The 27,932-nt window shown below is 49.8% G+C and overlaps 28 non-coding genes across 28 annotated transcripts; 15 read left to right on the forward strand and 13 right to left on the reverse strand.

The window, feature by feature from the left end:
- The first annotated feature begins 17,279 nt into the window (after window positions 1–17,279).
- TRNAV-CAC (transfer RNA valine (anticodon CAC)) lies at window positions 17,280–17,352 on the forward strand. Its single transcript has one exon. It is a non-coding gene; the product is annotated as a tRNA-Val (tRNA).
- A 280-nt stretch (window positions 17,353–17,632) lies between these two features.
- On the forward strand, window positions 17,633–17,705 carry TRNAR-ACG (transfer RNA arginine (anticodon ACG)). The gene has a single exon. It is a non-coding gene; the product is annotated as a tRNA-Arg (tRNA).
- Window positions 17,706–17,900: 195 nt separating this feature from the next.
- On the reverse strand, window positions 17,901–17,972 carry TRNAW-CCA (transfer RNA tryptophan (anticodon CCA)). Its single transcript has one exon. It is a non-coding gene; the product is annotated as a tRNA-Trp (tRNA).
- Window positions 17,973–18,478: 506 nt separating this feature from the next.
- Window positions 18,479–18,549, reverse strand: TRNAG-GCC (transfer RNA glycine (anticodon GCC)). Its single transcript has one exon. It is a non-coding gene; the product is annotated as a tRNA-Gly (tRNA).
- A 150-nt stretch (window positions 18,550–18,699) lies between these two features.
- Window positions 18,700–18,772, forward strand: TRNAV-UAC (transfer RNA valine (anticodon UAC)). The gene has a single exon. It is a non-coding gene; the product is annotated as a tRNA-Val (tRNA).
- A 290-nt stretch (window positions 18,773–19,062) lies between these two features.
- On the forward strand, window positions 19,063–19,135 carry TRNAR-ACG (transfer RNA arginine (anticodon ACG)). Its single transcript has one exon. It is a non-coding gene; the product is annotated as a tRNA-Arg (tRNA).
- A 195-nt stretch (window positions 19,136–19,330) lies between these two features.
- On the reverse strand, window positions 19,331–19,402 carry TRNAW-CCA (transfer RNA tryptophan (anticodon CCA)). Its single transcript has one exon. It is a non-coding gene; the product is annotated as a tRNA-Trp (tRNA).
- A 505-nt stretch (window positions 19,403–19,907) lies between these two features.
- TRNAG-GCC (transfer RNA glycine (anticodon GCC)) lies at window positions 19,908–19,978 on the reverse strand. The gene has a single exon. It is a non-coding gene; the product is annotated as a tRNA-Gly (tRNA).
- A 150-nt stretch (window positions 19,979–20,128) lies between these two features.
- TRNAV-UAC (transfer RNA valine (anticodon UAC)) lies at window positions 20,129–20,201 on the forward strand. Its single transcript has one exon. It is a non-coding gene; the product is annotated as a tRNA-Val (tRNA).
- Window positions 20,202–20,493: 292 nt separating this feature from the next.
- TRNAR-ACG (transfer RNA arginine (anticodon ACG)) lies at window positions 20,494–20,566 on the forward strand. The gene has a single exon. It is a non-coding gene; the product is annotated as a tRNA-Arg (tRNA).
- A 195-nt stretch (window positions 20,567–20,761) lies between these two features.
- Window positions 20,762–20,833, reverse strand: TRNAW-CCA (transfer RNA tryptophan (anticodon CCA)). Its single transcript has one exon. It is a non-coding gene; the product is annotated as a tRNA-Trp (tRNA).
- A 505-nt stretch (window positions 20,834–21,338) lies between these two features.
- TRNAG-GCC (transfer RNA glycine (anticodon GCC)) lies at window positions 21,339–21,409 on the reverse strand. Its single transcript has one exon. It is a non-coding gene; the product is annotated as a tRNA-Gly (tRNA).
- A 150-nt stretch (window positions 21,410–21,559) lies between these two features.
- On the forward strand, window positions 21,560–21,632 carry TRNAV-UAC (transfer RNA valine (anticodon UAC)). The gene has a single exon. It is a non-coding gene; the product is annotated as a tRNA-Val (tRNA).
- A 293-nt stretch (window positions 21,633–21,925) lies between these two features.
- Window positions 21,926–21,998, forward strand: TRNAR-ACG (transfer RNA arginine (anticodon ACG)). The gene has a single exon. It is a non-coding gene; the product is annotated as a tRNA-Arg (tRNA).
- Window positions 21,999–22,193: 195 nt separating this feature from the next.
- On the reverse strand, window positions 22,194–22,265 carry TRNAW-CCA (transfer RNA tryptophan (anticodon CCA)). Its single transcript has one exon. It is a non-coding gene; the product is annotated as a tRNA-Trp (tRNA).
- Window positions 22,266–22,770: 505 nt separating this feature from the next.
- Window positions 22,771–22,841, reverse strand: TRNAG-GCC (transfer RNA glycine (anticodon GCC)). Its single transcript has one exon. It is a non-coding gene; the product is annotated as a tRNA-Gly (tRNA).
- A 150-nt stretch (window positions 22,842–22,991) lies between these two features.
- On the forward strand, window positions 22,992–23,064 carry TRNAV-CAC (transfer RNA valine (anticodon CAC)). Its single transcript has one exon. It is a non-coding gene; the product is annotated as a tRNA-Val (tRNA).
- A 281-nt stretch (window positions 23,065–23,345) lies between these two features.
- Window positions 23,346–23,418, forward strand: TRNAR-ACG (transfer RNA arginine (anticodon ACG)). Its single transcript has one exon. It is a non-coding gene; the product is annotated as a tRNA-Arg (tRNA).
- Window positions 23,419–23,613: 195 nt separating this feature from the next.
- Window positions 23,614–23,685, reverse strand: TRNAW-CCA (transfer RNA tryptophan (anticodon CCA)). The gene has a single exon. It is a non-coding gene; the product is annotated as a tRNA-Trp (tRNA).
- A 505-nt stretch (window positions 23,686–24,190) lies between these two features.
- Window positions 24,191–24,261, reverse strand: TRNAG-GCC (transfer RNA glycine (anticodon GCC)). The gene has a single exon. It is a non-coding gene; the product is annotated as a tRNA-Gly (tRNA).
- A 150-nt stretch (window positions 24,262–24,411) lies between these two features.
- On the forward strand, window positions 24,412–24,484 carry TRNAV-CAC (transfer RNA valine (anticodon CAC)). The gene has a single exon. It is a non-coding gene; the product is annotated as a tRNA-Val (tRNA).
- Window positions 24,485–24,765: 281 nt separating this feature from the next.
- Window positions 24,766–24,838, forward strand: TRNAR-ACG (transfer RNA arginine (anticodon ACG)). The gene has a single exon. It is a non-coding gene; the product is annotated as a tRNA-Arg (tRNA).
- A 195-nt stretch (window positions 24,839–25,033) lies between these two features.
- Window positions 25,034–25,105, reverse strand: TRNAW-CCA (transfer RNA tryptophan (anticodon CCA)). Its single transcript has one exon. It is a non-coding gene; the product is annotated as a tRNA-Trp (tRNA).
- Window positions 25,106–25,610: 505 nt separating this feature from the next.
- Window positions 25,611–25,681, reverse strand: TRNAG-GCC (transfer RNA glycine (anticodon GCC)). The gene has a single exon. It is a non-coding gene; the product is annotated as a tRNA-Gly (tRNA).
- A 160-nt stretch (window positions 25,682–25,841) lies between these two features.
- On the forward strand, window positions 25,842–25,914 carry TRNAV-UAC (transfer RNA valine (anticodon UAC)). Its single transcript has one exon. It is a non-coding gene; the product is annotated as a tRNA-Val (tRNA).
- A 286-nt stretch (window positions 25,915–26,200) lies between these two features.
- Window positions 26,201–26,273, forward strand: TRNAR-ACG (transfer RNA arginine (anticodon ACG)). The gene has a single exon. It is a non-coding gene; the product is annotated as a tRNA-Arg (tRNA).
- Window positions 26,274–26,468: 195 nt separating this feature from the next.
- TRNAW-CCA (transfer RNA tryptophan (anticodon CCA)) lies at window positions 26,469–26,540 on the reverse strand. Its single transcript has one exon. It is a non-coding gene; the product is annotated as a tRNA-Trp (tRNA).
- A 333-nt stretch (window positions 26,541–26,873) lies between these two features.
- On the forward strand, window positions 26,874–26,946 carry TRNAV-CAC (transfer RNA valine (anticodon CAC)). The gene has a single exon. It is a non-coding gene; the product is annotated as a tRNA-Val (tRNA).
- The last annotated feature ends 986 nt before the right edge of the window (window positions 26,947–27,932 follow it).

Consider the following 27,932-nt stretch of genomic DNA (forward strand, 5'->3'; position numbering starts at 1 on the left):
TGGAGTTTTCCTGTTATCTGGCTGTAAAGCAGCTATTTGGATGACCTTATGTCGCCAGGACAATAACAATGACTACGACAAAGGATTTGTTGTCTAAGGCACTTGCTGGTATTACAGTACATGCTCTGACACTTGCAAGAGTTATGATAAGACAAGCTGTACATTTAGTTCCCAAGCACTGCACATGTTTATAGCCATCACCTTTATATTACCCTCCTGCCAGAGAGGTCAGCACGCAAAACTGCTCCTAAGCTCAGCCTTAAGACATTGACAATCACATTTGACTGAGTGGTGAGCACAGCTAAACTGTTCTGCTGTAGGACAGACACCAGGGCCCTTGGCAAAGGGAAAGCCTGTAGTAACACGAAAAGGAAACAGAGTTGCCAGCATGTCAACTTGCTTCAAATAGCCCAATTTACCAAACAGCCGTAGTCTGACAGTAACAAAGGTAACTCCAAGGTGAGGAATACATAGATTGGGACATTGGGAAGAAATAGTATTTCCTGTCCCCAAATAAAAAAGATTCCTGAAAAGACGCTCACATAAAATGGTGCTTCTGCTATCCAAGATAAATTGCCAGTAGGTATTGGAAAGACTTGTTTTGTCCCTTTATTGCTAGGGCCCAGTGGGGTATACACTATACTAGGGATCCAAACTTAATTGTATTCCTATTTTGCTCTTGCATGCAGACAGATTCAGGAAAAGGGAGAGGCTGCAAGAGTCAATTAGGAGAGCTCCTTCTGCCAGTACCTAAGGAAAGGGGCTGTATTCCACACTGGCCCTGGAAATCAGTTCGTTAGCAGGATCTCTTGAGTTTTGTCTCAGCAGCAGTTTCTTTTGTTCCGCTGCAGTTCTCTTTTTGGTAAGCTTATTCTTACTTTGTTCAGAGGAATAGCTGTGTGTGCGTCTAAAAAGCATGCTACATGATTTGAGAGTAATTGCCCAAAGCATGCTACCATACAAGTGATATTGCTCTGTTTTGGGCAATGATGGGATCAAATACTAGAATTTGTTTTATAAAGGATAAACTTGGCGAATTTCAGGAAATCTGCTAACTGGGGAGCCAGCTCACAAAAATCATAAAAGTTGACTTACTAGTCATTTTTAAAGTACCAGAAAGTCAAGTCAGTCAGTGGGTGGGGGAAGGAAGCACTTAAATGTGGGGTTTTGAATAGATCAAAGTAACAAACTCAAGAATTGCACCTCTCATTAACATTCACCCATATCTTATGGCTAGACTCAGTACTGCCAACCGCAAGCATTCAGAAATCATGAGTCTAACATCCAAAATCCTGAGATTGTTTTCAATCTTATTTTTAAGCCAATTAAAAATAATTTTAGGTCTTTTTATTTGGTGTCATAGCCCTTAGAAGTTATATTTTCAAGCTTTTCTCTGCAACAGTGAGGGCTAGAAATCTGCACTCATTTAATCACATGAATCCTGGATTGTGAGCTTTAAGTACACTATATCACAAACGATGGAAAAACTGTATTAGAATACAGGGGAACTCATTACTAGGGCCTATGCCTAATCCACTAGATGAAAGCAGTCCCACCCAAGGCAGGTAATTTTCTCTTTCAGCCTATTTTCCCAGCTGTAAACAGGGACAATAATATTTACCACTGGTAAATTCTTGAATGCACGCAGTATTTAGCTATCAAATAATGGCAGAAGATCAATGTGGCTGCCATGAAAGACCCCAGCAAACAAGCAAAGTTGGTATAGACATTGGAGACTGAGTTATCTGATGTCCCAGAAAACTCCACAAATATTGAGTCAACCTGGTGGAAGTTCAGAGCTGTGACATAACACGGCATCCAAGGTTTGTGACTTTGAAAGGTTGAAACACCAAGACTGTTTCGATGAGAATGATCCTGAGACAGACCAGCTACAGGAGACCATGCATGCCCCACACAAGTCCTACTGCCTGGACAAGAAATCAGCAATGAAGGAGGCCAGGTACCATTGGCCAAACATACACTACAAATCTGATTAAGGCTAATGACGAATAACCACTGGGAGTAGAAGGCTGCAGGAAGCCATTGACAAGCATGACATGAAAGCTTTCTATGAATGTCTCAGTGCTGTGTATGACCCCAAGTCAAGTGGTGCAGCCCCTGTCTTCACAGCAGATGGTAACCAGCTGCTCACAGACAAGTGATATTCTCTCTCGCTGGGCAAAGCACTTTGAAAGTCTCTTGAACTGTTAGTCCACTATATAGGATGAAGCCATGACTGCATCGTCCTATCCTAGAGGAGCTGTCCATGGACCCTTCTTTAAACAAGGTTATTAAGGCCATCAAGCAGCTGTCCACGGACATGTCTCCAGGCCCTGATGGCATTCCATCTGCAGTGTACAAGTGTGGAGGTACCCACCTGGTCAGGAAACTCACCAGCCTTTTCAAGACTATATGGGAACTGGATATCATGCCCTAGGAGTATAAGGATGCCTTCCTAATCCTGCTATACAAAAGGAAGGGAGGCATATCTAGCTGTGACAACCATCGCAGAATCTCACTGCTGCCTATACTGGGGAAGGTTCATGCATGGGTTGTCCTCCAGAGGCTTGTCTCTCACCTAGTGAACTCAGTGTATCCAGAGCCACAGAATGGCTTTCATGCTGGCATGGCACTACGGACATGATTATTGCAGCCCAACAAATACAACAGAAGGCTCGTAAACAGAACAAAGAGCTGTACATGTTGTTGACCTGTCCAAGGCCTTTGACATGGTGAATCATGAGGGCCTATGGAAACTCCATAAATTTGGTTGCCTAGAGAAGACAATTGCTGTCATCCCCTCATTTCACAATAGCATGACGGCCAGGGTGATGGAGTGTGGTGACTCATCCGAAACCTTCCCTGTCACCAATGGCGCCAAACAAGAGCGGGTAATGGCTCCAGTCCTCTTTGCCATTGTCTTTTCAGCCATGCTTTTATTCTCATTCCAAGACTTTGATCAAGGTCTACACATCCCGTTTAGATTAGATTGGGGCCTATTCAATCTACAGCAACTCAGGGCCCATATCAAGGTAACTGAACAGCTATTAAGAGAACTTCTGTTTGCTGATAACTGTGCCCTCTTTGCGCACGCACACACACAAGGACATTCAGCTTATTATGGACTGCTTTGCCTATGCCTCAGAATGCTTTATTTTCACAATCAGCCTGAAAAATATAGAGGTAATGGACAAGCCACTAACAGAACACCAGCATAACTAGCATCATGATCCCATTGCGATAATTGACAATACATCCCTCAACTCAATCATGAAGTTTTGCTACCTGGGTAGCATACTTTCCAGCAATGCTACACTGGATGAGGAGATCATCTGAGCCTGGCAAAGGCCAGCTTAGCATTTGGCAGGCTCCCCTACAGGCTCTGGAGGGAGCAAGGAATTTGCCTCAGAACCAAGATAAAAATCTACCACAGCGTTGTTCTCACCTCACTCCTCTGTGCCTGAGAGACACTGATTCTCTGCCGACACCACATCAAACAGCTGGAGAACTTCCACCTTTGCTGCCTAAGATCCATCTACAACATCAAGTGGTAGGACAGGATTCCCAACACTGAAGTCCTTGAGAGGTGCCAAATCCCTGGTATTGACAGCATGATCAGGACTCAACTTCACTGACCCTTCACTGGGTCAGACACATGGTCTGTATGGAGGCTTCCCATATACCCAAAGTGGTGCTTTACAGCCAACCGGGCATGGGAAGCTGCTCTAAAGCTTGACAAATACTCTGATACAAAGATACCCTGAACGTCAAGCTCAAAGCATGCAAAATAGTAGTTAAAACCTGGGAACTCATTTTACTTGACAGACCCAGATGGAGAGGTATGTGCCATGAGGCTGTGTCCGCTTTTGAGGAGTGGCATGTGAGGTCTTTGCAGGAGAAGAGAGCACATTGTAAGACCAATACCTCAAACCCGCCCTTCAACAATGACTACACTTGCAAGACATGCAACCGCATTTGAAAATCCAGGGTTGGACTCGCTTCCCAGGTGAGAAGCCATAAAAACAAATAAACCAACAACTTAAGTCAATACTATCTGAACACCCATCCATCGAAGCAATGGGAGAATCCATCATCTTCAATGCCAGCCTCAATCACTCACTTCTCTGACAAGCACTTACACACTTTCTCCTGGGCCACCCATTAAAACTGGGGGAAAAAAATCCCAGTTCAAGTTCATCGAGCCACCAAACTTATCCTCCAAGTCCCTCTTCAAAAATGCATGAATAAACTACAACTTGATAACAGCTAGGTAGATGGCAAATTATGATTATTGCTCTTGATTGGCTAAGAATTGTGCCCAGTTTATTATTTGTTACTCTGTCTGTCCCTCATGCCCCAACCCCTTCTTCATCTCATCCACTTATGTTTAGTCTTTTAGATTGTAAAATATATAGGGCTTGGAGTGTCATCTTCTATATATTTATAGAATTCCTAGCACAGAGGTTCAGACCTGGCTGATGCCTCTAGGAGCCAACACAATAAAAAGAATCCATAAATATTTTCATGAGTTTACATATTTGAAAACTGATGCTCATTAAGGCTATTGGACTTGTCTAGGGTGACACTGAGATCTAGGGCAGGGGTGGCCAACCTGTGGCTCCGGAGCCATATGCGGCTCTTCAGAAGTTAATATGTGGCTCCTTGTATAGGCACTGACTCCGGGGCTGGAGCTACAGGCACCAACTTTCCAATGTGCCGGGGGGTGCTCACTGCTCAACCCCTGGCTCTGCCACAGGCCCTGCCCCCACTCCACCCTTTCCTGCCCCCTCCCCTGAGCCTGCCATGCCCTTGCTCCTCCCCAGAGCCTCCTGCATGCCACGAAACAGTTGATCGGGAGGTGTGGGGACGGAGGGGGAGGCACTGATTGGCAGGGCTGCTGGTAGGTGCTGGGAGCCGGGGGTAGGGAGCTGATGGGGGGCTGCTGACATATTACTGTGGCTTTTTGGCAATGTACATTGGTAAATTCTGGCTCCTTCTCAGAATCAGGTTGGCCACCCCTGGTCTAGGGTATTAGACTGCGTCAGGATACATGAGCTCATAATGCTAGCTTTGACTAGAGCTGATTGAATAATATTTGTCATCCAATGTACTGATATTATTATGGTTTTCAAATACATTATTCTACAACACCCCCAAAAATTATTGTTCACCCAGCTTTAGGGTTAATAGTCTCACTGTGTAGTCCAAGCGCTTAAAAGCAAGAAATTTGCTACTTTTCATGTAACAAACATGTTATTCTTATAAAGAAATGCATATTTCGATACAACACACTTAAATCTGACCCCAAATACGCACTATTTATTCATCAGTAATCTCAAAATATAACCACATTTAAAATATCACAAAAATCCTTTGTGTGGAAAAAAAAATCTAGACCTGGTTCTTCAATGCTTTGCACTTTGCGGGGCCATTTTTGCCTGCGCAATGTGAGTGCAGAGTGGGTGTAAAATTCTACTCTTCTGATTTAGTAGAGGTTTTACCTCCTCCGTGCATGGAGGTAATGGCTACCGAATGCACAAGACAACAAAGAACTGTGCTCTCTGTATGTACCTATTAATGCATTGTCCAGACTCACATGTAAATCCACATACATAAATAAGTTTACCATTAAGTAATGATATTCTGTGTTGTTTCTGTTGAACTCCATCTGTTTTCAAGAAATAGCACTGTTATCTACCAAAAATTACTGTTCATTTATAAATATATTAACTTATATTTTCTATTTAACATACCCCCCAGATTAAAAAATACATTAATAAAATGCAACAATTTGTGGGTCAGAGTTAAGGGTGTTGTTTTGTGTTGACATGGATTTCTTTATACTGGGTAAGAATGTGTTCTTTATGATGTGGGCAATGTAAGGTTTGTTAACTATTCATTTCCTTGCTTTCATGGGCTTGGGTTTGTAAAAGGTTTTGCATGTGAAAGTCAATGAGCTTAGAGCTTTTTGATTTGGTAATTAAAATTGCAATTCGTATTTTACCCAAATAAAATGTCTATCTGGATTCCTTTCACTGGAAGAGTCTTCTCAGTTTCTGAAATCCTGACTCTCCCTCAAAGTGTACCTGTAGCTTCTCACTAGCTGCAACTCTGGTTTCAGCTCCCTTCCACAGGCTAGACCTCAGATCCTGTGTTCTCTGCTGTCCCTCCCCTCTGGAAGCTGGAACCTAGATCTACTCTGGATTTCTCAATGATTCACTTTAGTATCTTTGTCTTGTCATCACAAGATAGTGACTCATCTCAGGGCTGCAGGACTCCATTCTATGACATGGATCTAGTGTGATATTGAACTAAACTAGTTTCAATCCTTGGTATTAGATTGTGGCTCAGCTGTAATAAGGAATGGTCCTGTAAGACTGGAAAAAGGAAAGAGATAATCAGAATGAAGAGGCTCAGTATTTCTAGGCTAGTTCTGAAGCCTCAGTGAATTTTTGCACTATTCCCTTTCTGCACCTTTAACTCCAGCCTATGGAAGCCTAGCGTGATGCTTATAAGCATCAATCTTGGTCTCTCAAATACTAATTTTATAGCTATAGAAAGGTATAGTTTTTAGCACGTTTTAAAATGTTATGAGAACCACAAATTCCTTCCTGCATTAACAATATGTTGCTGTTTCATTCTTGTTATGATAAAACGTACCAACTGTTAGTGAAAAGCTGTTTTTGTTTGAAGCTGCTTTCAGTTAACAATGTGGAACCATGCAATGGAATATTTAAGAGATTCCTGATAAATCTTTCCCATTGGGCCTCCTTCAGATAGAAGCCATGCAGACCTTAATGGAGAGATTATAGTCATGGCCAGACTTCCCATGGTCTCAGTCCATGAATATAACATTTCTTAAAACAATTTTATGCTTGTAAAAGGGGCTGGGCTGTAACATAAAAACATAGCAATTGCCAGACTGGATCAAACCCAAGGTCCATCTATCCAGTAGCCTGTTTCTGACAGTGGGCAGCACGAGGTATATTAGAGGAAGGTTTTCATAGATTCCAAGGCTAGAAAGGACCATTATGGTAATCTAGTCTGACCTCCTTATAACACAGGCCATAAAACTTCCCCACAATAATTTCTAGAGCAAATTGCCTGTGATGGAGAATACGTTATGACCATGGTAAGTTGTTCCAATGGTTAATTACCCTCACCATTAAAAACTTAATCCTTTATTTCCAGACTGAATTTGTCTAGCTTCAGCTGCCAGCCATTGGCTCTTGTTATACTTTCCTCTGCCAGATTGAAGAGCCCATTATCAAATATTTGTCCCCCCATGTAGGCACTTACAGACTGTAATCAAGCCACTATATTAACTTTCTTTTTGAATCAGTGACACCAGAACTAAACACAGTATTCCAGCAGCGGTCGCACCAGTGCCATATAAAATAACCTCAATATACCTACGCAAGATTCCCTGGTTTATGAATCCAAGGATCTCAATAGCTTTCTTGGCCAAAGCACCACACCGGGAGCTTATATCCAGCTGATTATCAACCACAACCTCCAAATCTTTTTCAGAGTCACTGCTTCCGAGAATGGACTCCCCCCATTCACCAGAAACACCTGCCCAGTGATGATTCTCCATTTCAATTACATGTTGAGACCTATCAGTTAGCCAGCTTTTAATCCATTTAATGTGTGCTAGCTTATTTTTATACTGTTTTAGATTTTTTTAAAACAAAACATCACATGGTTGCAAGTCAAATACCTTACAGAAGTCTAAGTGTATTACATCAACACTCTTATGTTTATCAACCAAACTTGTAATCTCTCACACACACAACCCCACAGTAGGCAGATAGTCTCTTCCTAATTTCTAATGGCTAGAGATTGGTTTAAAGCCTGAAGCAGGAGGTTTTAGATCCCTTCCAAAATTTGACTGGGTTGGAAGCCTTGTGGGGGAGGGGTGTGTGTGCGTTTTTTTTTTTTTTTTTTTTTTTTTAAAAGGCACAGAACAGCTATTGCATAGGCATTGGGCTTTTCCTCACACTGCATTTTTGAGTTACCTTTAGAGGTAATTACTTCTGATATTGCCAACAAGCAGTTTAGTTAGTTCCATTTGTGAGGGTAGTTTTTTGCAGTGTGCCTTATAGTCCAGATTTCCAATGGAATCATCTAATTTCACCCAGGATATCAAACAATGTAAGATTAGGTGATTTTTGCTTTCTACTGACCTGTGCTGGATGTGAACAGGATACGTAGAAATAAGAGACTATCTTCTTACTGACCTTAGCACATTCTGTAATAATTTTAACTGTTTTGTTCACTGAAACTGTAATGCATGTCAATGCGGTGAGTGTTTTCCTAGGCTGTTGATCGGTTATTGCTGAAAATGCTTTGCATCAAGACCTCCATTCTACTCCCATATCAGGGCTGCTGCTTTCTGTGTAACTTTTACTGGCCACCCAGCCGCTCTCAAAGTATGTAACATTCTGCTTGGTACAAAAGGCAAGCTTAGCAGCTGGGAAGGACTGTTATAAGCCACATTCACTGTAGCCTTTCCAGAGGTTTCCCCCCCTTCACACACTATTTTTTTCATCCCTGTTTACAAACAAATCTCATCTTCCTTAGAATCGTTTAACAAAATGTTTGTGTTGTGTTAAACTCATCAGTGCTACCTACCTGACTTTAAAAGCTGCTCCCTCTAAATCCTTTCCCCCTCGATCTGAAGAGAGTCAGTTCAACAGTACAAAATTGCCTTCTTTCCCAAGAAGCTCAGAAATAAATATAAACACAGAGGTGCCAACAGTGCAGCCCCTGGGCAGAATGTATCCTGCGGAGTTCCAAACTGGATTGCAATTGCCTTTTCCAAGTGACTGAAGACAAATCTGATGAAACTGCATCTTTTATTACTAGGGAACTCAAACAGGAACATCAACTCATTTTGTAGATGAAGATAGAAATACCAAGAAAATATGGTTGCATATATTTAATTTTGATTACACATTTTAAAGTTACTGTGACATTATTGACATAAACTGTGACCGCATAGATCATTGTTGCAACCACTGTTATATATTTGCAGCAAATATTGTACAAAGGTTGTCATGTGAAGTGTCTATGTAAAGGTTATGATTTGCTGGTTATGATTGTGCTATCTGTATGTGTGTATCATTTTTGTAGTTGAAGTATTTATATTGGCTATGTACTTGTATCTCAATGTGTTTGATTCTAAGTAGTGTAGCAGATTGAGACTCACTGGTGCGGCACCTCCTGCTGGTCATCTTGGGAATTAGCTCTTGTCCAGCTCAGAGCACCCTCTGCAGGCCAGTATCTTGCATGTCTTAGGGCCCCCATGTCCCTCCCAGACCGTAGTGCCCCTTACCCTGGGGTTCTGCCCACTACAGTACCCCCACATTCTGGGTCTCCCCTTCCAGGGGAACCCCCAACCCTCTACACCCACCTTGCCTCAGTGGCTACTGCCAGTTGTTATCTAGCCCCCTCTCACTGGGGCAAACTGCAGTATATAATGGCCACTCATCATTGGCAAGGGGGTTGGACCAGCTGCCTCTACCTATCCCCAGGCTGCACTTCTGCAACCCCAGTACCTGCTTTGGCCTTTAGCAACGCCTCAGCCTGCAGATTTGCCAGGCTGGAGCTCTCTAGCTCCTCTTGACTTTCCCCAGCACTGCTCTGCTCCCAGTACCTTAAGTTCCCAGACAGCCAGCTCCCTCTCTCTCCACAGCACATGTGAGAGAGAGAGAGACTGACTCTCTAGTTTCTAGCCCTGCAGCTCTTTTATAGGGTCCAGCTTCACACTGATTGGCTGCCTCCCAGCCTTTTCATATTGGCTCCCACCCCCAGCCCTCTCCAAAGGCTGGCCTTTAACCCTTTCAGGGCCGGAGCAGGGCGGCCACCCCACTACAGTAGCATTAGTGAAGCATTTGGTCAGCTTCTTGAGAAAGGAATTTGCAGATTAAGTGCCCAATCAAGAAACACTTAATTGACAATAGACCCTGGGAGACTCCAATCCACATAAAAAGTCTTCCTGGGAACGTTCAAGGTAGCATGTGAGCAGTGGCTGCTCTCCCTGTAAAAGAACTGAGTCATGCACAGACATGTGACTTGCCCATGTGACTCCAAACTCCATCTTGCTGCTGTGATTTTCCACAGTAAGAACAAAGGGGTGTCCTTCCACATGGCAGAGACTTTTAAAAGGCAGCTGCATCTCCTCCATTTTGTCTTCAATCCTGCTTCTTGCCTCTGGAGCTAGAAACTGAAGCTCTGAACAAAGGACTGAATGACCCATCCAAGCTGTGGATGTACTCCAGAGACTAAATTTGAACCTGCAGTTTATTCCATCACTGCTACAAGCCTGAATCAAGAACTTTGCCATTACTGTATGTAATTGATTCTATTTAACCAATTCTAACTCTCATCTATATTTCTTTCTTTTCATGAATAAACCTTTAGATTTTAGATTCTAAAGGATTGGCAACAGTGTGATTTGTGGGCAAGATCTGACTTGTATATTGACCTGGGTCTGGGGCTTGGTCCTTTGGGACCGAGAGAACCTTTTTCTTTTACTGGGGTATTGGTTTTCATAACCTGTGTCATAAATATGAAGGGAAGGGTAAACACCTTTAAAATCCCTCCGGGCCAGAGGAAAAACCTTTTCACCTGTAAAGGGTTAAGAAGCTAGGATAACCTCGCTGGCACCTGACCAAAATGACCAATGAGGAGACAAGATACTTTCAAAGCTGGAGGGGGGGAGAAACAAAGGTTCTCTCGGTCTGTGTGTTGTTTTTTTTTTTTTGCCAGGAACAGAAAAGGAATGGAGTCCTAGAACTTAGTAAGTAATCTAGTTAGATATGCGTTAGATTCTGTTTTGTTTAAATGGCTGATAAAATAAGTTGTGCTGAATGGAATGTATGTTCCTGTTTTTGTGTCTTTTTGTAACTTAAGGTTTTGCCAAGAGGGATTCTCTATGTTTTGAATCTGATTACCCTGTAAGGTATTTACCATCCTGATTTTACAGAGGTGATTCTTTTACTTTTTCTTCAATTAAAATTCTTCTTTTAAGAACCTAATTGCTTTTTCATTGTTCTTAAGATCCAAGGGTTTGGGTCTGTGTTCACCTCTGCAAATTGGTGAGGATTTTTATCAAGCCTTCCCCAGGAAAGGGGGTGTAGGGTTTGGGGAGGATTTTGGGGAGAAAGACGTTTCCAAGCGGGCTCTTTCCCTGTTATATATTTGTTAGACGCTTGGTGATGGCAGCAATAAAGTCCAAGGGCAAAAGGTAAAATAGTTTGTACCTTGGGGAAGTTTCAACCTAAGCTGGTAAAAATAAGCTTAGGGGGTTTTCATGCAGGTCCCCACATCTATACCCTAGAGTTCAGAGTGGGGAAGGAACCTTGACAACCTGTCATCCCCATAAGGAGCGGTGCTGGTGGGGATACAAGGGAACTGAGTATTTGCGGGAATTGCTTGTATGATTTCAGTCAATGGGGTAAAACCAAAGTCTTCTCTGTTTGGCTGGTTTTGGTGTGCTTTAGTAATATAGGACACTCAGCTTTGGGCTGTGACTGCCCTGCTCTAAGCAATTTGTCTTGAATTGATACTCTCAGTAGTGTCCCACCAAAGGCAGCATCGTTACAGTTACATACAAAGTTGTTTCAATGCTTAGGCACCTGGCAAATTGGTTGCTCCACATGTATTGCAGTAGAGTGGGAACAGCACCATAGGTAAGGTTGCACCAGACTTAATTTTTTCGTCCAAAGTACTTATTTTCACAGATGTCCACCTCCTTATTTTTTCAATAAAAAGCATTTCCTATTGTTTTCATTTAATCCGATTTCCTTAAGAATGTAAGTTAGAAATGATATTTTGGTTTGTTGTGTTGCCAACGGCAAACAGTCAGAAATCATGAGTCAGGCCTCAAAAACCATAAGACTTTAAAAGATGATAATAAAATTTGGGTTCTTTTTATTTGCCTTCTGGTTTTTGAGTTATTAGGTGATGAGTATAGTATAACAAACTATATAGCATAGATATTCAGGTTACATTTTCAAGCTTTTCTCCACAAGCAGGAGGGCACAAAATATAGTTTAAAAGAAAATGAAAGCTAATATCTTCACATGATCACCCATCTCCTGGAGCAGGGGTTTAAGAAAAACATCTAGTGTCATGAATTGGCAACACTACGTTGTTAGATATTATTAGCTATCATGCCACCTTGCTGACAGGTACAATTTCATAAGGTCCTTGACATTTAGTCTTTTTAGAGGATGTTTCAAAATTTTGGGGTTTCCATGATTAGTCAAGGCTATAAGGCCCCAAACTTGCAAATACTGACATACATTTGTACACCTCTGAGCTGTCTGACCAGGATCAATGCCAACCCAGAGTCTATTTCAGGCCCTTGCCTCAGGGAACAATTTATTAAAAAAACTTGGGCAAAATACCAACAAGGGCAACAGTTCCCAGAGGTTTCAGAGTAACAGCCGTGTTAGTCTGTATTCGCAAAAAGAAAAGGAGTACTTGTGGCACATTAGAGACTAACCAATTTATCTGAGCATAAGCTTTCGTGAGCTACAGCTCACTTCATCGGATGCATACTGGACTCCTACTAATTCTCACTCCCCAGTGTCGGACAACAGAACACATACACACATCCACCCCTCTCTTCCAGGCTTTTATAAGGACAGGTCCTCTTCATGCTTTTACCTGACCCCTAAGCCAACAGCCTCAGCTGGGAGGCTGCTGATCATGGGCGGTGGTCATGGAGGCTTGGGGAGGCTAAGCCTCCACCAACCTCAGTTACTGTTCTCTGCCACGGTCCTGGGGCCAGGCTGTAGCAGGGCTCAGGCCTCCTCTGGGTGGCTGGGGCTCAGGGCAGTGCACATGGGTGGGCTGGGGCTTGGGGCGGCTTAGCCAGGCCAGCTGGGGCTCCTCTGTCCATGGTGGGGGGCTCAGGGCTCCTCTGGCTCTGGTGGGCGAGAGTGGAGGGGAGGAGGGCAGAAGGGGCACAGTGAGGGCAGGGCCTCGGGTGAAAGGGGTGGGGCTGGTGGCTAGCCTCCCTAAATGGGGGGTTCATGGGCCGCCCATGCAGCTGATAACTCACAAGGTGAAATGAGCCGGTTTCCCTTTAAAGGAGCCAGTCACCCTGTGAACAGTACTTAATGTTAAAACACGAGTAGCCCCATTGAAGCCAGTGGGGCTATTTAGTCACATGCAAAATTAAGCACGTGTGTAAATGTTTGAAGGGCCTAAGAATACTAAGGGTGTGTACAAGTATATTCCATCCCCCTACAGGGAACATGAAAGAAGAGACTTATCAAATGAACTCTAACTTATTTTTTAAGGCTGGGACTTCCAATGGCTCTCAGGGTTTTAGTTGCCCTGCTGCCATTGAAGTCCAGTGAGTTTGATGCCTAATCCCCTAAAGTGTCTTTGAAAATCCTAGCAAAAAATTTACTGAAAGATACAAATGCACAGAAAAGAGTGGGGAGGAAGGGGGCAAATCACAGTGAACACTGAGCAACAGACCAATGTATTTTCATTGTCGTTCTTTATGCTTAATTCATTGTTGGAGTCTGATACAAGTTCTTGTTCATTCTATGCAATCCTGCAGTCTTTGATCCCACCCTCACCCCAAACTCCCACTGACTAGTATAGGAGTTTTAGATGCATAAGGACTATGATCAGGCCTATTGTAGCAATGGTTTGATTCTCTTAATGAAAGGATCACTGTTTCTCATTACTACTATATGGGCCTTAATTCAGACAAACACCCCCATTCATGAAAGCACTTAAGCACAGGCACAAGATTATCAAAAGCATCTAAGTGATTTAGGAACATGTATCCTTGTGCTTCTAAATTACTTACGTGCTTTTGAAAATCACACACATGCTTAAAATTAAGCATATGCTGAAGTCCCTTTGAAGTAAATAAGAATTAAGTGCTTCCCTGAATTAGGACTGTGCTATCTTACTGAATATTACTATCATGTGTCTATTACTTAGTTGAAAAGATCAATTTTACTTTGCAAGCATTACACAGTGTTTGAATTACTTAGTTATTGTACATTAGAACAACTGTTCATATATTTTATAATTTGCATTTTGAAACTGTCCCTTCCTTTTCTGGGAGAAGATTCAGATCGAATAACTGGCGGTGACTGAGAAAATTGGGATAAATATTCAAACCCATTGTTGGTGAAGATAATTTCTGCAAATGAAAGAGTGTATTTAATATATTACAAAAAGCAAAACAAACAAATGTGGAACATTAAACTAAACATCACATGTTTTACGTCCTGAAAGGTACTCCTCATCCGTAACTGATGCCTAGGGCTCTGTTTGTATTTGACATTACACATTTAATTGTGTGGTTCTACACCCTGATAATCCATTTGGCTGAAAGTTGGCAGCATCAAATGCTTGTTCTGGCCCATTTAGTTCTACTGAGACCAGAAGGGATGGGTGGCCAATCTCTTCACCACTAGAATCATAAAGCTGGATCCTTTTGTTGCTTGTTGGTTTTTGTGTTGATTTTAAGAAGTTAACCTAGCCTAGAGCACATCCTTCTTAAACAAAGAAAAGTCCGGTTTATATACCAGGGTTCTCAACATACTTTTCTGGGAGGTTAACAGCAGGTGGTTCGAAGGAGGGTTTATTACCTGGAGCAGTTATTTATTAATGAGAACCTGAAGACAATTAGTTGCAAAAACACAAATCTTATAAATGGAGCTGGATGGGAAACAATTTTCCCATCCTGCAAAAATGTAGGTTTTTTTTTTTTTATTGTTTCACATCTGGATAAAACCAAGACCTTTTGCAGTTCTTCACTAAAACCTAGAGTAGGAGCCTGCCCCCCCATGCAGAACAGCCCAGTGGTTAGAGCACTCACTTGGAGTGTGGGAGAACCAGATTCCACTCCCTGCTCTGCCTGATTCAGAGCAGCAGCTTGAAGCTGGGTCTCCCACATCTCAGGTGAGTGCTCTTACCACCAGGTGGGTATTGTCTCTCTCTTTGGCTTTGATCAGAAATTTCCTCCTGCACATGAAAAATCTTCCCAATGAAAGTTGTTTAGAAATGGATACATTTCCACACACACAAAATAATTTAGATGATAAACCATTTGTTGGAAAATTCCTACCCAGCTCTGGTCATAAACAGTTTTAAATACTTTCAGTTGAGGCCCTTTGAATATTCTAACAGTGGTTAGCCCTGGTATCAGGTGCGAGAAAAGCTTCTCCTAAGGCCTATTATTTTTTCCTAATGGCTCATTGCCCTGAACAGGCCCTTCCCCACCCACTATCTGGATTGAAAGCATTTTGTCTAGTGGGTGTTACTGAGGCATAACTACATTTAAAATACAGATACATAGTCAATATTCATAACTCCAGATACAAAAATGATACATGCCACCTCACATGACTTATCTTGCATAAAATACATTATAATTATGTCATAATCACATCAAAATAATGTCACTGGGAAGAATATGGGGTGCAGTGTCACACTGGGTATCTCCATTAGGTCTTCCCTTCTTCTTATAGAACTAGATGCTCCTCTCTTCTTCTGTGCTCTCCCACCTTCAGTTAGTGCCTGCTGTGCCCCCTCTTTGGTTTCCAGCTCAGCAAACTTGTTCCTGAGCTCTATTTCTCCTTCACTAGACTGTCTTTTCCTCAGCCTGGTTCTCGTAGACACATGCTTCCACGGACCACTTTCCTGCCCAAGCAGACTCCTCCCACCCCAGTCCAGCTTGCATCTGTGAGTCTCTACTTGTCCCTTCCTCCTCCTCTTGCCTTTCCTCCGTTATCTGCTCAAACCCACTTCGAAACTAAACTATAGTTTCTACCTGCATCTCTGAACCTCAGATCTTCTCTTCTATTGTAGGCCAAAAGCCTAATGGGGAGAAATTGTCTCGAGTAAATAGTACTCCATTTTGCTTATTTTGGTAGCCTTGAGTTAGTAAGAAGAAAATGTTTTGGCTTTATTCTTTGCTCTACGTATTAATTATTGCTTTTAGAAGGACAGAAGTGTTATGGCTCCAGTTCTTGCTTTTGAAATTATTTACTGGTTTGTGAGTGAGTGAAGAATGTATGACATGCTAGGAGACACCAGCACTGATGGACTGGATGGTCGAGTGGGGAGTGGAGAAACTGAGAGGCACTAACCTTATTATCAGAGTCACCCGGATGGCAGACTGACAACCCTAATGAAAAGGCATACGCACCAAGGACAAGACATAGAATGGAGCCAGAGGAACGAGATAAGAAACAGCTGCAGGGACTCCCAGTAACAACCCACAGTAATGCTGATTGGGAGCAATCCCGACTAACAGCTCCCATGTGACACAGCAGAGTCTACAGACTTGTTCGGGAACTTATTATTATAAAAGACAGGTGCATTGCCTCGGGATGGTGGGTTTGTTCTGCATCAACGTCGGAGCTCCTTATAAGCCTAAAACCATGAGTTTAATCGGGCGGTACTGCCCAAGAACAAAGCTCTGTTCAGGTACCGGCTCTAGGGTCATATACTTGTGCAGCTTCCACATCTGGTCATGCACACCGTCTCTGTCATCGCTCGGGTCACTACTGATGCTGTCTGTGTATCGGTCGCTGCCTTCACTACCACATTCCTGTCACGGAGTCACTGACAACAACGACGCACCAAACCTTGCTGGGCTCCTTGCGGCCTCCTTCCAAACCCCCATTCACATGCTCCTCTTTACAGCTCTGTTGGCTGGCTCCTGTGCCGCTGGCTGATCAATTTCCTGATTATATAGGCCCCCTCATCAGGGAAGCCCCGGTCCCCAATCAGGGCTCTGCTTCCCTCAGAACACACGGTTGACGACAAGCCTCCACAAGCTAAAAAAAAGTCTAAAAAAGTGAAAAACATATGTTGCAGTGCACAAATAGCTGCTTATAAGAGCAAAAACCAATACTGGGCCAAATTGGTCTTTCTAGTTGTGGGCAACATCATTCCATACATTAAAAACACCAATCCAGCTCCATTGAAATCATAGACAGGGAGCTGCTGGCGAGCCAGGCACACCAAAAGAGATGGGGCCCCGGCAAGAAAGTGGCTGAATTGGCCTTGAATCGAACACGGGCCTCCTGTGTGGCAAGCGAGAATTCTACCACTGAACCACCAATGTCCTGCTCCTTTGGGCTTGCCAGCAGAGGCGGTGCTTTCGGCCAAGGGATTTGGCCAATGTCGGCCAGGCTCCTTCTGCCTCTGGCCGGGGCCTGAGGCGGCCTGCGGGCCAGCCAAAGGGGGCCGCTCCGGGACCTCTACCCAGCAGCGGCTGGCCCTCGGTTTCTGTAGTGTAGCGGTTATCACATTCACCTCACACACGAAAGGTCCCTGGTTCAAAACCAGGCAGAAACAGCCCGGCTTCAGCTTTTGCTTTTGCTCCTGCTCCCGCTCCCGATGAAGCGGAGGGAAAACAGGCTTCCACAAGGGGCGCGGGCGGGCGCTCGGGGGAGCTCAGAAGCCGAGTTGCGTCCTCGCCGTTGCTGGTCTGTGCCCGCCGCTGCCTTTCCTCTTGCGTTCTCTCCTGCGCTGGTGGGAGAGGAAAGCGGGGCTGAGAGAGAGAAGGTCTCCCCGCACGCTACCGTTCTGCCTCTCGTCGGCAGCGCGGCCACGGCAGGCAAAAGGCCGTGCCCGGGGGCCAGTGGCGCAACGGATAACGCGTCTGACTACGGATCAGAAGACTGCAGGTTCGACTCCTGCCTGGCTTGTGGCATGTGCCCCTGCTGCCCGTCCCGTCCGGTGTGGTGGCCCTCCTTTTGCGCCTCCCTTTGACCTCTTTCGAAGGAATAGCAAGCTCATTGGGCCCTGCGCAGGGTTGCTAAAGGCAAAGGCCACGGCTCTGTCAGGAGGGACGCTCTCCCCAAGCAAGGTGCACCAGGACAAAGGCGCAACAGTCACCTGCTTGACCCCGATGTGATTTGAACACACAACCTTCTGATCTGGAGTCAGATGTGCTACCCTTGCGCCACGAGGCCAGCTGGCGGCCAGAAGAGCGTGTGGCGGCTGGGAGAGTGGGGGTGGATGGGCAGACTGACTTTCCTCCGTGTTGCGTGAGCCAGGACTTAGCGCGCCCACCATCCAAGGAAGCCGCTGGGATGTGAACCACATCCAGGGGCCTTGAGAAGTGACCAGTCGGGCCCTTCCCTCGGGGTGAAGCAGGCTCCTGAGCCGCACGCGGGTTGACCTGGTGGCTGAAGGTCTCCCAGTCCACGCGTGTGCACGTCCTGCGGCCCCAGCTGAAGAGCGGGAAGGGGCTGAATACTGCCCCCGAAACTGCAGGCTTCTCAGCAAGCTGCTCTTGGCCCCGCGGCAGGGCTCCTCAAAATGAAAGGAAAGGGCAAAGAACAGAAGAACCCCTGCCAAGAGGCCCTTTGGAGAAGCTCAGCAAATAAAGTGCACCTTGGCGCTCAGAGGCGTAGGGCGGGGAAGTGCTGGAGAGCCAGGCACACCAAAAGAGACGGGGCTCCGGCAAGAAAGTGGCTGCATTGGCCGTGAATCGAACACGGGCCTCCCGCGTGGCAGGCGAGAATTCTACCACTGAACCACCAATGCCCTGCTCCTTTGGGCTTGCCAGGAGAGGCGGTGCTTTCAGCCAAGGGCTTCGGCCAATGCCGGCCAGGCTCCTTCTGCCTCTGGCCGGGGCCTGAGGGCCAGCCAAAGGGGGCCGCTCCGGGACCTCTACCCAGCAGCGGCTGGCCCTCGGTTTCTGTAGTGTAGCGGTTATCACGTTCGCCCTACACGCGAAAGGTCCCTGGTTCAAAACCAGGCAGAAACAGCCCGGCTTCAGCTTTTGCTTTTGCTTTTGCTCCTGCTCCCGCTCCCGATGAAGCGGAGGGAAAACAGGCTTCCACAAGGGGCGCGGGCGGGCGGGCGCTCGGGGGAGCTCAGAAGCCGAGTTGCGTCCTCGCCGTTGCTGGTCTGTTCCCGGCGCTGCCTTTCCTCTTGCGTTCTCTCCTGCGCTGGTGGGAGAGGAAAGCGGGGCTGAGAGAGAGAAGGTCTCACCGCACGCTACCGTTCTGCCTCTCGTAGGCAGCGCGGCCACGGCAGGCAAAAGGCCGTGCCCGGGGGCCAGTGGCGCAATGAATAACGCGTCTGACTACGGATCAGAAGACTGCAGGTTCGACTCCTGCCTGGCTTGTGGCACGTGCCCCTGCTGCCCGTCCCGTCCGGTGTGGTGGCCCTCCTTTTGCGCCTCCCTTTGACCTCTTTCGAAGGAATAGCAAGCTCATTGGGCCCTGCGCAGGGTTGCTAAAGGCAAAGGCCACGGCTCTGTCAGGAGAGACGCTCTCCCCAAGCAAGGTGCACCGGGACAAAGGCGCAACAGTCACCTGCTTGACCCCGATGTGATTTGAACACACAACCTTCTGATCTGGAGTCAGATGCGCTACCCTTGCGCCACGAGGCCAGCTGGCAGCCGGAAGAGCGTGTGGCGGCTGGGAGAGTGGGGGTGGACGGGCAGACTGACTTTCCTCCGTGTTGCGTGAGCCAGGACTTAGCGCGCCCACCATCCAAGGAAGCCGCTGGGATGTGAACCACATCCAGGGGCCTTGAGAAGTGACCAGTCGGGCCCTTCCCTCGGGGTGAAGCAGGCTCCTGAGCCACACGCGGGTTGACCTGGTGGCTGAAGGTCTCCCAGTCCACGCGTGTGCACGTCCTGCGGCCCCAGCTGAAGAGCGGGAAGGGGCTGAATACTGCCCCCGAAACTGCAGGCTTCTCAGCAAGCTGCTCTTGGCCCCGCGGCAGGGCTCCTCAAAATGAAAGGAAAGGGCAAAGAACAGAAGAACCCCTGCCAAGAGGCCCTTTGGAGAAGCTCAGCAAATAAAGTGCACCTTGGCGCTCAGAGGCGTAGGGCGGGGAAGTGCTGGAGAGCCAGGCACACCAAAAGAGACGGGGCCCGGCAAGAAAGTGGCTGCATTGGCCGTGAATCGAACACGGGCCTCCCGCGTGGCAGGCGAGAATTCTACCACTGAACCACCAATGCCCTGCTCCTTTGGGCTTGCCAGCAGAGGCGGTGCTTTCGGCCAAGGGCTTCGGCCAATGCCGGCCAGGCTCCTTCTGCCTCTGGCCGGGGCCTGAGGGCCAGCCAAAGGGGGCCGCTCCGGGACCTCTACCCAGCAGCGGCTGGCCCTCGGTTTCTGTAGTGTAGCGGTTATCACGTTCGCCCTACACGCGAAAGGTCCCTGGTTCAAAACCAGGCAGAGACAGCCCGGCTTCAGCTTCAGCTTTTGCTTTTGCTCCTGCTCCTGCTCCCGCTCCCGCTGAAGCGGAGGGAAAACAGGCTTCCACAAGGGGTGCGGGCGGGCGCTCGGGGGAGCTCAGAAGCCGAGTTGCGTCCTCGCCGTTGCTGGTCTGTGCCCGCCGCTGCCTTTCCTCTTGCGTTCTCTCCTGCGCTGGTGGGAGAGGAAAGCGGGGCTGAGAGAGAGGAGGTCTCCCCTCACGCTACCGTTCTGCCTCTCGTAGGCAGCGCGGCCATGGCAGGCAAAAGGCCGTGCCCGGGGGCCAGTGGCGCAACGGATAACGCGTCTGACTACGGATCAGAAGACTGCAGGTTCGACTCCTGCCTGGCTTGTGGCACGTGCCCCTGCTGCCCGTCCCGTCCGGTGTGGTGGCCCTCCTTTTGCGCCTCCCTTTGACCTCTTTCGAAGGAATAGCAAGCTCATTGGGCCCTGCGCAGGGTTGCTAAAGGCAAAGGCCACGGCTCTGTCAGGAGGGATGCTCTCCCCAAACAAGGTGCACCAGGAAAAAAGCGCAACAGTCACCTGCTTGACCCCGATGTGATTTGAACACACAACCTTCTGATCTGGAGTCAGATGCGCTACCCTTGCGCCACGAGGCCAGCTGGCGGCCGGAAGAGCGTGTGGCGGCTGGGAGAGTGGGGGTGGACGGGCAGACAGACTTTCCTCCGTGTTGCGTGAGCCAGGACTTACCACGCCCACCATCCAAGCCAGCCGCTGGGATGTGAACCACATCCAGGGGCCTTGAGAAGTGACCCGTCGGGCCCTTCCTTCGGGGTGAAGCAGGCTCCTGAGCCGCACGCGGGTTGACCTGGTGGCTGAAGGTCTCCCAGTCCACGCGTGTGCACGTCCTGCGGCCCCAGCTGAAGAGTGGGAAGGGGCTGAATACTGCCCCCGAAACTGCAGGCTTCTCAGCAAGCTGCTCTTGGCCCCGCGGCAGGGCTCCTCAAAATGAAAGGAAAGGGCAAAGAACAGAAGAACCCCTGCCAAGAGGCCCTTTGGAGAAGCTCAGCAAATAAAGTGCACCTTGGCGCTCAGAGGCGTAGGGCGGGGAAGTGCTGGAGAGCCAGGCACACCAAAAGAGACGGGGCCCGGCAAGAAAGTGGCTGCATTGGCCGTGAATCGAACACGGGCCTCCCGCGTGGCAGGCGAGAATTCTACCACTGAACCACCAATGCCCTGCTCCTTTGGGCTTGCCAGCAGAGGCGGTGCTTTCGGCCAAGGGCTTCGGCCAATGCCGGCCAGGCTCCTTCTGCCTCTGGCCGGGGCCTGAGGGCCAGCCAAAGGGGGCCGCTCCGGGACCTCTACCCAGCAGCGGCTGGCCCTCGGTTTCTGTAGTGTAGCGGTTATCACGTTCGCCCTACACGCGAAAGGTCCCTGGTTCAAAACCAGGCAGAGACAGCCCGGCTTCAGCTTCAGCTTTTGCTTTTGCTCCTGCTCCTGCTCCCGCTCCCGCTGAAGCGGAGGGAAAACAGGCTTCCACAAGGGGTGTGGGCGGGCGCTCGGGGGAGCTCAGAAGCCGAGTTGCGTCCTCGCCGTTGCTGGTCTGTGCCCGCCGCTGCCTTTCCTCTTGCGTTCTCTCCTGCGCTGGTGGGAGAGGAAAGCGGGGCTGAGAGAGAGAAGGTCTCCCCTCACGCTACCGTTCTGCCTCTCGTAGGCAGCGTGGCCATGGCAGGCAAAAGGCCGTGCCCTGGGGGCCAGTGGCGCAATGAATAACGCGTCTGACTACGGATCAGAAGACTGCAGGTTCGACTCCTGCCTGGCTTGTGGCACGTGCCCATGCTGCCCGTCCCGTCCGGTGTGGTGGCCCTCCTTTTGCGCCTCCCTTTGACCTCTTTCGAAGGAATAGCAAGCTCATTGGGCCCTGCGCAGGGTTGCTAAAGGCAAAGGCCACGGCTCTGTCAGGAGGGACGCTCTCCCCAAGCAAGGTGCACCAGGACAAAAGCGCAACAGTCACCTGCTTGACCCCGATGTGATTTGAACACACAACCTTCTGATCTGGAGTCAGATGCGCTACCCTTGCGCCACGAGGCCAGCTGGCAGCCGGAAGAGCGTGTGGCGGCTGGGAGAGTGGGGGTGGACGGGCAGACTGACTTTCCTCCGTGTTGCGTGAGCCAGGACTTAGCGCGCCCACCATCCAAGGAAGCCGCTGGGATGTGAACCACATCCAGGGGCCTTGAGAAGTGACCAGTCGGGCCCTTCCCTCGGGGTGAAGCAGGCTCCTGAGCCGCACGCGGGTTGACCTGGTGGCTGAAGGTCTCCCAGTCCACGCGTGTGCACGTCCTGCGGCCCCAGCTGAAGAGCGGGAAGGGGCTGAATACTGCCCCCGAAACTGCAGGCTTCTCAGCAAGCTGCTCTTGGCCCCGCGGCAGGGCTCCTCAAAATGAAAGGAAAGGGCAAAGAACAGAAGAACCCCTGCCAAGAGGCCCTTTGGAGAAGCTCAGCAAATAAAGTGCACCTTGGCGCTCAGAGGCGTAGGGCGGGGAAGTGCTGGAGAGCCAGGCACACCAAAAGAGACGGGGCCCGGCAAGAAAGTGGCTGCATTGGCCGTGAATTGAACACGGGCCTCCCGCGTGGCAGGCGAGAATTCTACCACTGAACCACCAATGCCCTGCTCCTTTGGGCTTGCCAGCAGAGGCGGTGCTTTCGGCCAAGGGCTTCGGCCAATGCCGGCCAGGCTCCTTCTGCCTCTGGCCGGGGCCTGAGGGCCAGCCAAAGGGGGCCGCTCCGGGACCTCTACCCAGCAGCGGCTGGCCCTCGGTTTCTGTAGTGTAGCGGTTATCACGTTCGCCTCACACGCGAAAGGTCCCCGGTTCAAAACCAGGCAGAAACAGCCCGGCTTCAGCTTTTGCTTTTGCTTTTGCTCCCGCTCCCAATGAAGCGGAGGGAAAACAGGCTTCCACAGGGGGTGCGGGCGGGCGCTCGGGGGAGCTCAGAAGCCGAGTTGCGTCCTCGCCGTTGCTGGTCTGTGCCCGCCGCTGCCTTTCCTCTTGCGTTCTCTCCTGCGCTGGTGGGAGAGGAAAGCGGGGCTGAGAGAGAGAAGGTCTCCCCTCACGCTACCGTTCTGCCTCTCGTAGGCAGCGCGGCCATGGCAGGCAAAAGGCCGTGCCCTGGGGGCCAGTGGCGCAATGAATAACGCGTCTGACTACGGATCAGAAGACTGCAGGTTCGACTCCTGCCTGGCTTGTGGCACGTGCCCCTGCTGCCCGTCCCGTCCGGTGTGGTGGCCCTCCTTTTGCGCCTCCCTTTGACCTCTTTCGAAGGAATAGCAAGCTCATTGGGCCCTGCGCAGGGTTGCTAAAGGCAAAGGCCACGGCTCTGTCAGGAGGGACGCTCTCCCCAAGCAAGGTGCACCAGGACAAAAGCGCAACAGTCACCTGCTTGACCCCGATGTGATTTGAACACACAACCTTCTGATCTGGAGTCAGATGCGCTACCCTTGCGCCACGAGGCCAGCTGGCGGCCGGAAGAGCGTGTGGCGGCTGGGAGAGTGGGGGTGGACGGGCAGACTGACTTTCCTCCATGTTGCGTGAGCCAGGACTTACCACGCCCACCATCCAAGCAAGCCGCTGGGATGTGCACCACATCCAGGGGCCTTGAGAAGTGACCCGTTGGACCCTTCCTTCGGGGTGAAGCAGGCTCCTGAGCCGCACGCGGGTTGACCTGGTGGCTGAAGGTCTCCCAGTCCACGCGTGTGCACGTTCTGTGGCCCCAGCTGAAGAGCGGGAAGGGGCTGAATACTACCCCCGAAACTGCAGGCTTCTCAGCAAGCTGCTCTTGGCCCCGCGGCAGGGCTCCTCAAAATGAAAGGAAAGGGCAAAGAACAGAAGAACCCCTGCCAAGAGGCCCTTTGGAGAAGCTCAGCAAATAAAGTGCACCTTGGCGCTCAGAGGCGTAGGGCGGGGAAGTGCTGGAGAGCCAGGCACACCAAAAGAGACGGGGCCCGGCAAGAAAGTGGCTGCATTGGCCGTGAATCGAACACGGGCCTCCCGCGTGGCAGGCGAGAATTCTACCACTGAACCACCAATGCCCTGCTCCTTTGGGCTTGCCAGCAGAGGCGGTGCTTTCGGCCAAGGGCTTCGGCCAATGCCGGCCAGGCTCCTTCTGCCTCTGGCCGGGGCCTGAGGGCCAGCCAAAGGGGGCCGCTCCGGGACCTCTACCCAGCAGCGGCTGGCCCTCGGTTTCTGTAGTGTAGCGGTTATCACGTTCGCCTCACACGCGAAAGGTCCCCGGTTCAAAACCAGGCAGAAACAGCCCGGCTTCAGCTTTTGCTTTTGCTTTTGCTCCCGCTCCCAATGAAGCGGAGGGAAAACAGGCTTCCACAGGGGGTGCGGGCGGGCGCTCGGGGGAGCTCAGAAGCCGAGTTGCGTCCTCGCCGTTGCTGGTCTGTGCCCGCCGCTGCCTTTCCTCTTGCGTTCTCTCCTGCGCTGGTGGGAGAGGAAAGCGGGGCTGAGAGAGAGAAGGTCTCCCCTCACGCTACCGTTCTGCCTCTCGTAGGCAGCGCGGCCATGGCAGGCAAAAGGCCGTGCCCTGGGGGCCAGTGGCGCAATGAATAACGCGTCTGACTACGGATCAGAAGACTGCAGGTTCGACTCCTGCCTGGCTTGTGGCACGTGCCCCTGCTGCCCGTCCCGTCCGGTGTGGTGGCCCTCCTTTTGCGCCTCCCTTTGACCTCTTTCGAAGGAATAGCAAGCTCATTGGGCCCTGCGCAGGGTTGCTAAAGGCAAAGGCCACGGCTCTGTCAGGAGGGACGCTCTCCCCAAGCAAGGTGCACCAGGACAAAAGCGCAACAGTCACCTGCTTGACCCCGATGTGATTTGAACACACAACCTTCTGATCTGGAGTCAGATGCGCTACCCTTGCGCCACGAGGCCAGCTGGCGGCCGGAAGAGCGTGTGGCGGCTGGGAGAGTGGGGGTGGACGGGCAGACTGACTTTCCTCCATGTTGCGTGAGCCAGGACTTACCACGCCCACCATCCAAGCAAGCCGCTGGGATGTGCACCACATCCAGGGGCCTTGAGAAGTGACCCGTTGGACCCTTCCTTCGGGGTGAAGCAGGCTCCTGAGCCGCACGCGGGTTGACCTGGTGGCTGAAGGTCTCCCAGTCCACGCGTGTGCACGTTCTGTGGCCCCAGCTGAAGAGCGGGAAGGGGCTGAATACTACCCCCGAAACTGCAGGCTTCTCAGCAAGCTGCTCTTGGCCCCGCGGCAGGGCTCCTCAAAATGAAAGGAAAGGGCAAAGAACAGAAGAACCCCTGCCAAGAGGCCCTTTGGAGAAGCTCAGCAAATAAAGTGCACCTTGGCGCTCAGAGGCGTAGGGCGGGGAAGTGCTGGAGAGCCAGGCACACCAAAAGAGACGGGGCCCGGCAAGAAAGTGGCTGCATTGGCCGTGAATCAAACACGGGCCTCCCGCGTGGCAGGCGAGAATTCTACCACTGAACCACCAATGCCCTGCTCCTTTGGGCTTGCCAGCAGAGGCGGTGCTTTCGGCCAAGGGCTTCGGCCAATGCCGGCCAGGCTCCTTCTGCCTCTGGCCGGGGCCTGAGGCGGCCTGCGGGTCAGCCAAAGGGGGCCGCTCCGGGACCTCTACTCAGCAGCGGCTGGCCCTCGGTTTCTGTAGTGTAGCGGTTATCACGTTCGCCCTACACGCGAAAGGTCCCTGGTTCAAAACCAGGCAGAAACAGCCCGGCTTCAGCTTTTGCTTTTGCTTTTGCTCCTGCTCCCGCTCCCGATGAAGCGGAGGGAAAACAGGCTTCCACAAGGGGCGCGGGCGGGCGCTCGGGCGAGCTCAGAAGCCGAGTTGCGTCCTCGCCGTTGCTGGTCTGTGCCCGCCGCTGCCTTTCCTCTTGCGTTCTCTCCTGCGCTGGTGGGAGAGGAAAGCGGGGCTGAGAGAGAGAAGGTCTCCCCGCACGCTACCGTTCTGCCTCTCGTAGGCAGCGCGGCCACGGCAGGCAAAAGGCCGTGTCCGGGGGCCAGTGGCGCAACGGATAACGCGTCTGACTACGGATCAGAAGACTGCAGGTTCGACTCCTGCCTGGCTTGTGGCACGTGCCCCTGCTGCCCGTCCCGTCCGGTGTGGTGGCCCTCCTTTTGCGCCTCCCTTTGACCTCTTTCGAAGGAATAGCAAGCTCATTGGGCCCTGCGCAGGGTTGCTAAAGGCAAAGGCCACGGCTCTGTCAGGAGAGACGCTCTCCCCAAGCAAGGTGCACCAGGACAAAGGCGCAACAGTCACCTGCTTGACCCCGATGTGATTTGAACACACAACCTTCTGATCTGGAGTCAGATGCGCTACCCTTGCGCCACGAGGCCAGCTGGCGGCCGGAAGAGCGTGTGGCGGCTGGGAGAGTGGGGGTGGACGGGCAGACTGACTTTCCTCCGTGTTGCGTGAGCCAGGACTTAGCGCGCAGAGACAGCGGGCGGGCGCTCGGGGGAGCTCAGAAGCCGAGTTGCGTCCTCGCCGTTGCTGGTCTGTGCCCGCCGCTGCCTTTCCTCTTGCGTTCTCTCCTGCGATGGTGGGAGAGGAAAGCGGGGCTGAGAGAGAGAAGGTCTCCCCACACGCTACCATTCTGCCTCTGCAAGCTGCTCTTGGCCCAGCGGCAGGGCTCCTCAAAATGAAAGGAAAGGGCTGCATTCTGGCCCTCCGTTTCTGTAGTGTAGCGGTTATCACGTTCGCTTCACACGCGAAAGGTCCCTGGTTCAAAACCAGGCAGAAACAGCCCGGCTTCAGCTTTTGCTTTTGCTCCTGCTCCCGCTCCCGATGAAGCGGAGGTGTCATAAATATAAAGGGAAGGGTAAACCTTTTTAAAATCCCTCCTGGCCAGAGGAAATCTCCTCTCACCTGTAAAGGGTTAAGAAGCTAAAGGTAACCTCGCTGGCACCTGACCAAAATGACCAATGAGGAGACAAGATACTTTGAAAAGCTGGGAGGAGGGAGAGAAACAAAGGGTATGTGTGTCTGTCCATATTCTGTCTTTGCCGGGGATAGACCAGGAATGAAGCCTTAGAACTTTTAGTAAGTAATCTAGCTAGGTAGGTGTTAGATTATGATTTCTTTAAATGGCTGAGAAAAGAATTGTGCTGAATAGAATAACTATTTCTGTCTGTGTATCTTTTTTGTAACTTAAGGTTTTTGCCTAGAGGGGTTCTCTATGTTTTGAATCTGATTACCCTGTAAGGTATCTACCATCCTGACTTTACGGGGGGATTTTTTTAATTTCTATTTACTTCTATTTCTATTAAAAGTCTTTTTGTAAGAAAACTGAATGCTTTTTCATTGTTCTCAGATCCAAGGGTTTGGGTCTGTGGTCACCTATGCAAATTGGTGAGGCTTTTTATCCAACATTTCCCTGGAAAGGGGGGGTGCAAGTGTTGGGAGGATTGTTCATTGTTTTTAAGATCCAAGGGTCTGGGTCTGTAGTCACCTAGGCAAATTGGTGAGGCTTTTTACCTAACCTTGTCCAGGAAGTGGGGTGCAAGGTTTTGGGAAGTATTTTGGGGGGAAAGACGTGTCCAAACAGCTCTTCCCCAGTAACCAGTATTTGTTTGGTGGTGGTAGCGGCCAATCCAAGGACAAAAGGGTGGAATATTTTGTACCTTGGGGAAGTTTTGACCTAAGCTGGTAAAGATAAGCTTAGGAGGTTTTTCATGGAGGTCCCCACATCTGTACCCTAGAGTTCAGAGTGGGGGAGGAACCTTGACATG

The sequence above is a fragment of the Natator depressus genome, chromosome 3 (genome assembly GCF_965152275.1).
Source record: "Natator depressus isolate rNatDep1 chromosome 3, rNatDep2.hap1, whole genome shotgun sequence".
In the NCBI taxonomy this organism is placed as follows: domain Eukaryota; kingdom Metazoa; phylum Chordata; order Testudines; family Cheloniidae; genus Natator; species Natator depressus.